Source organism: Mastomys coucha, unplaced genomic scaffold (assembly GCF_008632895.1).
Source record: "Mastomys coucha isolate ucsf_1 unplaced genomic scaffold, UCSF_Mcou_1 pScaffold15, whole genome shotgun sequence".
NCBI classification, from domain to species: Eukaryota; Metazoa; Chordata; class Mammalia; order Rodentia; family Muridae; genus Mastomys; species Mastomys coucha.
The window spans coordinates 161241834-161253240 of NW_022196897.1; positions in this window are offsets into that span (position 1 = coordinate 161241834).

The window sequence follows — 11407 nt, forward strand, 5'->3', positions numbered from 1 at the left end:
AAATGTCTATGCAGGAACAGTGTTGGAAAAATGGCAACACACAATGATGACAGGACAGGCCACTAAGAATCAGGAACACTGGCCAGTAATTCCAAAGCTTATGAACCCCTCAGGAGCCGCTGCCAGTACTGGTCTCACAGGTGCCTGTACAACAGGTTCTGGGGACCTGCTACTTCTATGTGTCACTGGGCAGAGTAGACCAATGTGTCTTCTTAGTAAATACCATCCAAAAGGTTTGGGTCACCCCAACATTACTGGTAATGGTGTTGGCAGAAGGGTGGAGTAGGCAGGGAATGCTACTGTCTACCAAGGTAAAATTGGAGACTGCTTCAGTGCATACATCCTCAAAGGACTCTGAACTTGAGCTCCACGTGTTCTTTCTGTCTATATGTGTTACGTTAGTGTGTGCACCTGTGGGTGCATCTATGTATGTGTGCATGTCGATACCACCTGGTCAGCCTCAGGTATCTTTAGTCATTTTTCACCTGTTTTTTCAGACAGCCTATCACAGCCTGAAGCTCACCAACAGCTAGACTGACTGGCCAGCAAGCCCCAGGGATTACCCTATCTCTGCATCCCCAGTGCTGGGATCACAGAAGCACTTGACTGACATTTTTATGTGGATACTAGGGGTCTGGGTACAGATCCTCAATCCTGATGCCAGGAATTGTAGTCCCTCAGAACGGGCAGCCTCCAGGCACGGATGAGCTTCAGCTTTGTAGTCCCTCAGAACGGGCAGCCTCCGGGCACGGATGAGCTTCAGCTTTGTAGTCCCTCAGAACAGGCAGCCACTGAGCACGGATGAGCTTCAGCTTGTGGTACCAGAGTCCAGGGCTCCTATCACCAGTGGGAGTAGTGAGGAGGGTGTTCTTCATCCAGTCAACAGATGCCTGGGGAGCAGGCTCCTGGCCTCTCTCACCACAGCTGAGTAGGGTTTCCGGTGTCTGCAGGGCTCTGTAATCTGCCTCCACTCAATAATCTCAGTCTTTCAATTGGTCCACTCCCCTCTAATTGCAGCTACTCCAGACTTCTTGCTCTTTCTTTAAAAACAAAAAACAAAACAAAACAAAACAAAAAAAAACCTGAGAGCTAGTCTTGGCATGGTAGTATGTGACTATAATCTCAGTACTGTGATCCCAGGGCCAGCATGATCTACCCAGTGAGTTTTAGGCAAGCCAAGGCTAAATAGTAAAAACAACACAAAACCAGGCAAAACAAAGAATCCTTCTCTCTCCTTCAGAGCCTTTGTGCTATTGAACCCCTGGCTTGGATTTCTTTCGCTCACAGCTTCCCCTGATGTAGCTTTTCCTAATATCATTGATATCATTCCCACCCCACATATCCAGTCAGAACAAGAGCCTAATGCTTCCCCTGCCCTCGCCCCTGGACATGCCTTCTCTTCTTAAGACTCTCTCCACAGTAGGCCTCACTTGCTAGCCGGACTTCCGCACCCCCACCTGAATAGATCCTCAGCAAAAGAATCTCCTTAAAGCCAGGTCTTGGTAGGAGAAGAATTTCTTCAGGACTCCTGAGCAGTCCCAGAAGGCACCTGTTTCAGAAACATTGTGTTCTGGGGATGGGTTCTGAATGAATATATAAGATACCCATGACTGGGGCATATTCTAGCCAAAGTTACTGAAGAAACTGTTCCGGGTCACAGGGAGCCCCACCCCTGACCCCCACACAACTCTCTCTGACAGGTCTCATGTGGCCTGCCTAGCCCTTCCTTCCTTCATGTCCATCTTTCCTGAGGATCAAACCGAGGATGAGTGTTATATCCCTAATCGATATCCTTAAACCCTGTCTTAGTCTCTCACTTTGAAAGAATATTTCACTAAGTGAGCCAGGCTGCCCTTGAATTTAACAATCCCTCTGCCTCAGCCTTCAGGTTAGCTGAGACAAAAGAATTTCCCTGACAGACCATGATGCAGTCATTCAAGCCAATTTCTGAGGACAGGCAGCAGTGGTTGGCAGCTGAGAGAAGCAAAAAGCTTGGGGGGGGGGAGGGCGGGGGGAGGTTGAGTTGAGAGCAAGCTGTAGCACCCCTCGGGAGTGTGGCTTAGTCCAGGACCACAGACTCATTAAATTCCCAATTAGATCTTCCCACCTCACAGTGACTCCTGCTTAAACCCCAGAAGGAACTAAGAAGCTTTGGATGTTCACAGGCACGGCCGGCAGGCACGTTCTTCCTTGTTTATGCCAGTTCCTCCATTGGGGTCAGACATTTGCATGTTGAGGACTTTCTGGAGTGGTCAGGCTTGGGGCTGAAAAGAACTGCTATGTCACACCCCCAGTCTCACTGGGTCCACTTTCACGACAGCTCCTCTCACGCCATCCCTGTGAAGAACATCTTAATTTAAGTTTGTGTTTAGGGTTGGCGCTTTGAAAGAAGAGCTAGCATAATTTTAATTTATACTATCATAAATCCAATTTGCTAGTTCAGGCGGTTAATAACATTGGCTGCTGGAACTGCACACTGCTGTTGCCTCCCCGAGGGTCCGGCTGTTCCTCACCAGGGCAGAGAGAGATGAGTAACAAAGCAGAAGCTGCCATCATGGGCCGGCGCTGTGAGGAGAGCTGTGAATCATCTGGTCTCTTGCAGGACGGAAGTCTGGTGAGAACTGATGATGTTCAAGGTCTGAGGCATATAGTGGGCTTCGTCCCAGCCCAGCAGACTGATTCACCGTGCATCTGTCTGTTCCAACCTATCCCCTCAGCAGATGAAGTTTTGAAAGTATTAAGCAAGAAATGGAAAGGTAGGGAAGATGGCTCAGTTGGCAATGGGCTTGTCCTGTGAACATGAAGACCTGAGTTTGGATCACTGGTACTCATGCAGAAGCTAGGTGGTGTACATCTGGGACCTCAGTACCAGACAGGGTAGCCAGAGACCACCAATATCAGGGCCTTGCTGGCCTCTAATCCAAGAAAACAAACAGCATACAGGGAGGTCGAAAGCATTAATAGAAAGCACCAGTCTCTGACCTCTGACCTCTGGCTTCCACATGCACACCCAGGTTCACGTGCCTATACCACACACTCACAAAAAAAGAAAGGGGCTAAAGAGGGGCAAAGAGTCAATCCCATCATGAAATAACCCAGCATCTGCTGGTAGGTCCCCAAGATGGGGTCAGGACTGCCCAGACAGAACCGCCTGGCCCCATGTCACCCTGTCTTCTGAATTGACAGCTCAGGAGCTACACCTGTGGATAGAGATCCTTGACTACTTTGTTTCCACTTGGGCAGCACGTTTTATTGTTTAATTCTAGGGCTGAAAGCAATCGATAGATTGATGAAGGCCCAAATGCCCTTGCAGTTGAGCGAAAGCATGACAGAGCTGACTTGTCCAGAATGATGATGACCTGGGAAGTGCTGATTCATGTAGCCCACCCCGAGGGTCCACACCAAGGAAGGTGTTTGCTATTTCCCAGCCAGACCTCTCAGGGATCCAGGCTCAAGAGTGCTCCCCAAGCAGACAGTAAACATTACTTAAGGCTCTGTCTCTGACCGACATGGTGGGCTCACACTCAGCAGCCTCAAGAGATAGAGCAGAAGCCTAAGCAACAGGGTCCTATGCCAAGGGGCTGGACTCACAAAGGACTGGCAGGAGACAATCTACTAGTCAGTCAGTTGATTGGTTAGTCAGTCAGTTGATTGGTGCATATTACTCATTGTGCTATGGTTGTAGTAACCCCTCCCCAAGTCAGTCCATCCCTGAAGCCTGTGCTGTAAAAAGCTCCATCAGAGGAGATGTCCACAGTTTGAGACTCTCTGCAAGCAGGGGATGTCAGTTGCGTCGGTCGGATGGGAAAGGGTTCGAGGCCTGGTCAAAAGCAGGGAGGAAGAGGGTTTGGAAGACAAATCAGCAGAGGATTCTGGGAAAGTGGGTGGGGTTGTGCAATGTCGGGGACCAACGATAGTGGCATAGCCTGACTCTGTCTCACATGGATGGACCTCACAGGTTCTTCCATGGATACCTCTGAGGCTGTCTCCCAGGGCTACTGGGAGGTTCTCCTAGGAAGAGAGAGGCTGCCAACTCTCCAGGAAACCACAAAGCAGTCAAGAGTTGGGAATGTGGGTTGGGAAGCTAGTTGTCATACAAGCACAAGAACCCGTGTTTGATCCCCAGAACTCAAAAAGTTTGGCATGGTGGCACCATTCAAAATCCCAGCACCAGGAAGGCAGAAACAGGTGGATCCTTGGAACTGGTCAATTCCAGCCCAGTGAGAGACCTTGTCTTAAAAATTCAATGTAGATGGCATCTGAGAAACAACACCAAAGGCTGCAAGCAGGCAGGCAGGCAGACAGACAGACAGACAGACAGACAGACAGACACACACACACACACACATACACACACACACACACATACACACACACACACACACACACACACACACACACACACACACACGCAAAAATAGAAGGGAAGACCCCCACACATAAACAAACAAACTAAAGATAGATACACTTGGGATGTATCCTGAGTGGTAGAATGCTTGTCAAGCATGCACAACCCCCATGTTCTATCCCCCAGGGAAATCCCCCATTAAACTAGAGATGGTGTTAGACAAGATAAAGCTTGGGTAGGAGAGGAAAGCATCCAGAAATGGAAATGTGTAGCCGAGGCCAGCCCAACCATCCACTGAGGTGCTGGGCTGTCCATTGGAGGCCCAGCCCCAGCTGCAACCCTGCAGGCTTCTTAGCAATCAAAGCATTCCATCAATCACCTGGGCGGCTCCCCACACCCTCCCAGGCAAGCTCCAGGGTACCTGTCTCTCCATAAACAAAACTCCACCACAGATAATGCAGACCCTCCTCTGCCTCCTTATATTGCTCTGACAGCAATCCCAGGGCTGAGAAATGGCATGTATAACTTTCTCCTTATTAGGCAATAAAATATCCAGAAGTGTTCCTGTACGCAGAGCAATTCCATATGTGTCAACTGCGGCTTCACAATAACCTGAAATTATTCTTGCCTTCCTCTTTGCAATAAACTGCATAAAACATGTACATTTTAAGTACAGACATTGGGAATACAGAATTTACTAACGACAGTGCCTTTGCATGTACAGTGGTGGGTTTAATTTAAAGTGAAAAACATTGACAATGGATCTAGCAGAACAAGGTGAGTTTTCTTTCAGATTTCTGTGTGCTTAAGGTTTATTTACAACCAGTAACAAGCTCAGAGTATAACTTTACAGCTCTGTAAATTCTGCTGTGTGTATATCCACTTGGTCACCAACCTGACCATGGGTCGCCAGCGTGTCCAAACTAATAACATTGTAAAGCGATGTTCTCATAGACAACGACACAACTGAGCCAGCAGAAAGCCTTCTTCCCTCCCCTGGCTAAGTTCATCACCCCTCTCCTCTAGCTACTCAAGGCAATGACATTCTGATTCCAATGTGATAATTAATTCTGCCTCCTCTTCAATTACTCAAAAGATATGGCTGTGCTTGCCTGCATCTGGATTCTTCTACTCAACATAATGTTTAAAGAGTCAGGAATCTGTTGTGTTCTTGCTAATATTTCCTCATGTGGATGTTCCTCAGTCTACTTATCAGCCTACAGTTGTAGCCACTGTGTTCCTCTCTGTGGATTCTGAGAGTTTCTACTGCTGTGTGTCGTTGCCAACATTTGGATGCAGCTCTTTCTAAGCCTTGTCACTCTTGCTCAGATGGAATGATATCTTCTCTCTGGGGTTCCATTTTCGGGGAGAAGTGGAGTTTTTAGGCTAAAGTCTGGGCTCCAGTAGCCCCAGCACTCCTGTTGAAGGGACAAGACAGTCAACTCCTAGGGGCCGTGGGTCATCCTTTTGGTGGAGAGTGGGCCTCTGCCGACTAAGATGGCAGCCTCCTGGGAAGAAGAGCCAGGGTTACAGGAGTTTCTGGGAGGGACTCAGGATCAGTGCAGTTCTCTGAAACACAAGATGGATCATGAAAGATACCCGCGAGCTGCCTAGAGTCTGCCGCTGGCTCCAGCCACATCTAAGGATATCAAGCTTTTAGTATTCCTAGGCACAGGGGAAAGGTCAGGCCCCAGGCCTAGCCTCATTTGGAAGAATAACATGGTATATCTCCAGACCTTTGCAAAGGACTGTGGCTTCCTTCTGCTCCCACAAAAGACACTCCACGCTTGTTTAAGAATCATCAATTGTGAAATGAGAATGGTAATGGAGATGTTGCTAATCTTTTCTTGATTACTTACTGCACATTGGACTCACTCCCTCAAGCAATAGGCAGTCCTTAGAGGCAGAAATGGGCATGCTAGAGATGAGCTTGTCTGAGCTCTCCCAGGTGGTCCATGTTTGAGTCTCTATCTGAGAACTCAAAGGCCACCTGATGAGGAAAGATGAAATGAGGTGGAGTGGGCTCCAGAAGGAAGGAGGACTTTGTGGTGTTAGTGATTTCAGATTTAAAAAAATTCAAATGCAGGAGGAGAACATCCAAGTCCATGGGTGTAGGTATGCCAGGTCACCTGGTGGGTGTAGGTATGCCAGGTTACCTGGTGGAACCAAGGGCGCTGATGGGTGTAGGTATGCCAGTTTATCTGGTGGAACTGAGGAGGGAGGTGATGGAGGGAAAGAAGCTGCCAGAAACGGGATTAAATGGGGAGGGTTTGGCCTGCCTAAGGGCTGAGGGCAAGTCAGACAAGAGCCTGGAAGTGCTATGGGGCTTGGAGACTCCTGATGTACAACCGCAGATAGCACTTAGAATGAAGTTCCTCTGAGAAGGACTGCACGTGAATGTGTGTATCAATGCAGAAGATAGATGAAGACTGCTCTGCTTTCTACATGTAGCTATATCTCATGCCCAGTTTTTCGCACCTTGGTTTCCTCAGAATTTCCTTTTTGAGCAGAGGAGCTGGCCTGGCTCTTGATGATGGCCTGTGCATGAAGAACAACAGTTCATGGAAGTTGCACAGGCACACTTGTGCTTCTTGGTGTTATCTGTGTCTGTGGGCGAGTATGAGACATGCTATGGAGCAAATCCCCAAAAGAGGAGTCCCCAAGTCCAAGGGCACTTGCACTCTGAGTTCAGGGTATGCCACCAAGGCTCTCGGGAGCTCTTCTCTGCTTCCCTCTGCTAAAGTCAAAGACTTCTAGTTTCTCCCTCAGAGCAGAGAGAGCACAGGGTGTGGTCGGCCTGAAGGATGCACCGCCAGTGGTTCATCTCCACTGCTTGCATTATGAAGGAATCTGAGCACCATCTTGTACTTTAACAGCCGGCTGCAATTTCCTTCCCTGTGGCATGGCTGTTCATGCCTTTGACATTGCCCAGTCATGCTCTTGGGCTCCTTGGAGGAGGCCACACGGAGTGGGATTTAAGTGGGGTTGGGGTAGTCCTACAAGGGTCTGCAGGGATCTTAGTCCCTAATACCAGGTCTGCAAACAGTTCTCTATGCAATCTTTCTAAAACATTTGACCACCTTCAAGTGTGCCTTTCTTCTGGAAGAGAGGTTGGGTCAGGTCATCCTAAGAACTGATGTATCTCTGGTTATCACACAGACAGTGTGGCTGGCAGTTTGCTATCTCCTGAGAAGGAAATGGACCTGTGCTTCAGAAGAAAGAATTTAATTTAGATACTGTGGAGGACTTCCTGATGTCTCAGGATATTAAATTCCAGAATGAATGAGACAGTCCAAGGCAGAATGTCTTTCTAATGCAAAGACCTTTGAAAGCAAGATGACTCATTTGTCCTCCTGGGAAATTGTCTAGTTCTGGCAATGAGATGGGAGTTGGAACCAGTCTGGACGTGGGGTCATCACAGGGTGCCATGTGTGATGGGGCCAGCTGTGCCCAAGACAGCACACTGACTCTCCTAGTTTCTGATCTCAAGACTTGGCTCATTGTGGGTGTTTGAAGCAGAGGCACTGTCGGGCCTAACTTAATGAATTACTGAAATTAGCATTATTGAAAAGATGAAGCACCAGGGAAATGTTGATTTTAATCAATAGTTCAAATGAGCCCAAGAAAGATCACCAGAACTTAGCAAAGTCATAGAGAAAGTTAACAGCAGCTCTGTACGCTGGCCTTCCCAGGGCACAAAGTGTTCCGGGAAGTGAAGTGGTGTCTTCTCTGAGCCCCCACTTTGTTCCTGGTAGCTCCTCTTGACAGAGCTCACTGATAGCTTCTCACTGTCATTATCAGCACATGAGTAACATCAGTCAGTGTTCCTAGCAACTCAAGGGCCATGAGTAATGTTCCTTCCTAATGCCCAGAGATGGCCTCCTGTTTTTCAGAATTCTAGACTATTAGCAATTGGAAGGAACTTGAATTATCTAATATGCCCTCCATGTTATGGAGAGAACCTTCCAGAAGTCCTCGAAGGAAGGATGTCTTCCAACCACCTCTGTCCCTGGAGCTCCTGTAAAGCCTAGCAAGCATCTTCTAGCTGCTAATCCTTCCAACTGAGGAGTCTGATACAGCGGAAGGCCTATGTGAGCCCTGCCCTCATCGAGCTTGCAATCTCCTGCAGGGCAGCTATCAAGCAGCTCCAGCCCCGCTGACTGTGTGAGCACAGACACAGGCTCTCAGCTTAGCAGCTGCTTCACAGTTACTTCATCAGGACCCTTTCCTGGTACTTGGACTAGGTCACCATATCTTCCATGAGTGACTTGAAGAATTTCCTGGAGCCTTTGTGCTTGGAGGAGCAGAGTGGACCATTGGGTGCATCACTTAGAGTCCAAGACACTTGGGTGCCCTCTTGGGGATCTTGAGATACACCCCCCAGGACATCTGCAACCTCCATTATTATGGGGAAAGCCCAAAAGAGAAGGGAGCAGAGATATCCCAGAGCCCACTTCATCTTCAAAATCATCTGTGGAGACCCAGGAAGACCCAGGAACTATGCTCCCCCTCTCTATCTGTAGGGGGACATGCTTGGAGCTAGGGCTTCTGAGATTCAGTTAGGCTGGCCTGAAAGATCTTCCTGAGTCTGGATCCCCAGCACGGAGGGAATAATACCATTGTACCTAGTATTCTTACTTGGCTCTGGGGAGTATTCTCAGGCTCATGCCCGTACAGCAAGAACTTGACCAACTGAGCTGTCTCCAGCCTCCAGAGTTTTTGTTATGTGCCACAGTTGCTAGTGGTAGAAGGCTCATCCTAAACAAAAAGTGGTGCTCAGGCCCAGGAGGCTAGACTACAGCAAGGACCCTCCAGTCCTACAGAGATATCTCTTTGTACTCTGAGGTGCAGGTATGTGACTTGCTAGGGTGCTGTACTCTAAAGAGTTTGTCAACTCCTACTAGGCAGGAAAGGGACACAGCATAACTCTGTCCTACCAGGGTACCCAGGGGCTCATCCTCTTTGATACCTGAAAACTACCTTCTCCCCTGAAAAGATGAGCCTGCCAATACGCAAGTTCCATGAAGAGTCTAGGTATGGTGGCAGAGTAGCCCGCCCTGCTTCTTCCCAGCGGTATGTACCTGCTGCGGTTGGCATGCCCATTATAGCACTACTCGGTTTGCAGTCTACTCTGTGGTCAAGGGTTTTTACTTTTGTGAGGAAAACATTAGGTACTGACATAAATCAATAAAGAGTGCTTATAATGGGGCTTAGCATGGTTGGGCGGTGGCACTGCCCAGACACCTGTGACCCGAACTTGTTTCCTCTTGTAAAGCCAACGTCATCCTGCAGCTCCTTAGGAGAGAGAAACAAATTGTTCCCGGAAGACTTCTTCATGATTTATTGATCAGTGTTTTGGAAACCAAATTAATTGCAAAATGTTCTATTGAATCGCTCGCTTCCAGCACTGAAGATTCTGGCACAGGGAGGTTGGGAGAATGCGATGGGGGCATCTCTCAGAAGTGGTCTCTTCCGGAAAGAAATGGAGCCCACGCACTGGGGGCTGATGGCTGATTGAGGGACGGGTCACATGCTTGTCTACACAAACCAGCTGTCTGAGTTACCAAGGGATCTGAATAGGAACCAGGCTGTAGCCATGCTGTGTGCTTTTGTGTGTGTGAGTGTATTTGTGTGTGTGTGTGTGTGTGTGTGTGTGTGTGTGTGTGTGTGTGTCTGTGTGTATGCCAGCATGCATGTATCTGTCTGTCTGCACAAGACCTGTGGACTTTGGCAAAGGGGGCTCTCTGCTTGTCCACAGCTGGAGTACAGCACCTGACCAGAATGGCTCAGCCACTGCCCCTCAGAGGGCAGGATCTCCCTAGACCAATAATTAGGAGCCTTTTTCAGCGAGTTCAAGAACCCATGATCAGATTGTTTTGAATGGCCCCTTGTGTTCCCAAGGCATCACTACTCTGCTCCGGTCCAGCCTTCAGATCTCTTTTTCTGGTAGTACCTACCATAGCGGTACACTGTGTTCCTGTTGACTTCAAAGATCTGTCTCTTAGGACAGGTTCCAGCCCTTTAAATGGGAACCTTCTATGTGTGGGTTCTCATCTGAGGCTAAGACCTCAAACCTGGACCTTGTTCTGGCTCCTGGCACTTCAAGCACTCCCGTAAGATGTTGGCCCAACTTTTTTCCATGCACATCTATCTCCTATCACACTGACCCCAGGGGAAGAAGTAAACCAAGTTCCCAGTTATTCTGAAATGGATTTTCCCTGGAACAAGGATTAGAAAATGCAGGGCAGGCAACAACCTCAGCCCCCAGTGTACTCGTCCTCTCCTGGGTGGTTGTATACAAAGCATCATTTCAGAGTTCAGACTAAACTTAAGGGATCCAGGAAAGAGCCTCCTGGGGTGAACATTGCATATGCAGGTCTGGTTAGCTGCAGACCTGCAGTGTGGCAGTGTTCTCTGGAAGTAGCCAATTCTGGGTTCCTTACCCCAGCAGGCTCTCTGGAAGACTTCCCTGAGCTGCTGCAGTTATACCATGGTAGAGGGCTGACCTTACAGCCCTGGAGTCACCATGACAGCTCACATGCTGAGGCTTTGTTGAAACATCTTTCAGCTTCACATTGTCCCTGAGATTTTATGTAGAGGATCTTTCTGGTGTTCTTAGGAAGGCTTCCAGCCAGGTTCAGAAGCCACTTCACCCTCTCCATCACTCCCCAGCTCAGAAGGAATCCTTTTCCTATCAGTGACTGCTTTTCTATCCCTGGCATCAGTAGTTAGGGATGCTATGGCATGACTTTTCCTGGGGAAATATTAAGAAATCTCTTTTCCAGGCTTACTATGTGCATCTGTAATCCCTGTACTCAGGAGGCAGAAGCAAGTGGCTCTCTGTGAGTTTGACATCTTCTGATCTATGTAGGCCAGCTAGAGCTACATAGTATAAAACCCCTTGTCTCAAAATAAATCAATAACTAAAGAAAGAAAATCTATTTACTCAGAGAAGGTCCATAAGAAGAGCTTTGTCAGCCGGGCGGTGGTCGTGCACGCCTTTAATCCCAGCACTTGGGAGGCAGAGGCAGGCAGATTTCTGAGTTCAAGGCCAGCCTA